The sequence below is a fragment of the Chinchilla lanigera genome, unplaced genomic scaffold (assembly GCF_000276665.1).
Source record: "Chinchilla lanigera isolate Chin_1 unplaced genomic scaffold, ChiLan1.0 scaffold00110, whole genome shotgun sequence".
NCBI classification, from domain to species: domain Eukaryota; kingdom Metazoa; phylum Chordata; class Mammalia; order Rodentia; family Chinchillidae; genus Chinchilla; species Chinchilla lanigera.
The window spans coordinates 2,638,992-2,639,941 of NW_004955511.1; the positions used below are offsets into that span (position 1 = coordinate 2,638,992).

The 950-nt window shown below is 71.8% G+C and overlaps 1 protein-coding gene across 1 annotated transcript in view; it reads left to right on the forward strand.

Annotated features, from left to right (window-relative positions):
* Tmx2 (thioredoxin-related transmembrane protein 2) overlaps positions 1 to 950 on the forward strand; it is a gene marked incomplete in the record, with an annotated part of 9,098 nt that overhangs the window by 6,558 nt on the left and 1,590 nt on the right. Inside the window, 1 exon segment of the mRNA XM_005408009.2 lies at positions 1 to 922.

Below are 950 nucleotides of genomic sequence, written 5' to 3' on the forward strand. Positions count from 1 at the left end.
CTAATAATCCGCGAGCCGTCCGTCCCTGCCCGGGAGAGGCCTGGGCCGCGCGGGCGGACGCGGCCTTCGAGGGCCCGACGGGATGCGGGGGTGGGCGGCGGGGCGGCCCCCACGTTCCGAATAAAAAGGCCCGCTCCCTCTTGAGCGCGCTTGTGTGTAAGGTGGCGCCCGCTGCAGAGATGCCGTGCGTTCCGCGCCACTCAAGCGGCCCGGAGACCCCTGCCCTCCGTTCTCCGTCGCGCCCGTCAAGCCGTAGCCCCGCCCGCGAGGCCCGGCCCCTCCCCTCGGAGAGCTCTATCCCCGCCCCGGAAGCCGAGTCCCCTCGCGGAGGTGCATTCCCACCCCCGTAAGACTAGCCCCGCCCCTCGGAGAGCTCTATCCCCGCCCCGGAAGCCGAGTCGCCTCGCAGAGCTGTGTTCCCACCCCCGTAAGGCTAACCCCGCCTCTCGGGGAGCTCTAGCCACGCCCTCAAGCCGAGTTTCCTCGGAGAGCTGTATTCCCACCCCCGTAAAGCTGGCCCCGCCCCTCGGGGAGCTCTATCCCTGCCCCCAGAAGCCGGGTCCCGCCCCTTGGAAAGCTGTAGCCCCGCACCCGGAAGCCCAGTCCCATCCCCACGGAACGCTGTATTCCCACCCCCGTAAAGCTACCTCCGCCCCTCGGAAAGCTCTAGCTCCGCCCCCGGAAGCCGGGCCCTCACCCCCGCAAGCCCGTAGTCCCTCCCCCGGAAGAAGGTTCGCCCGCACACCGTGCGCTTCCGGCCGGGGTTCACGCGGAGACTCCAGCCGCGCGGTTTCGGCGCCATGGCCCCTCGGGGAAGGAAGCGCAAGGCGGACCCCGCGGAGGTCGGCCCTCCGGGGAAGCGAGGGGAGCCGGCGGAGGGCGGGGAGCGCGCGGCGGAGGCCCAGGTGGTCATCGAGCACTGGTGAGGGTCGCGGGCAGCAAGGGTTCAG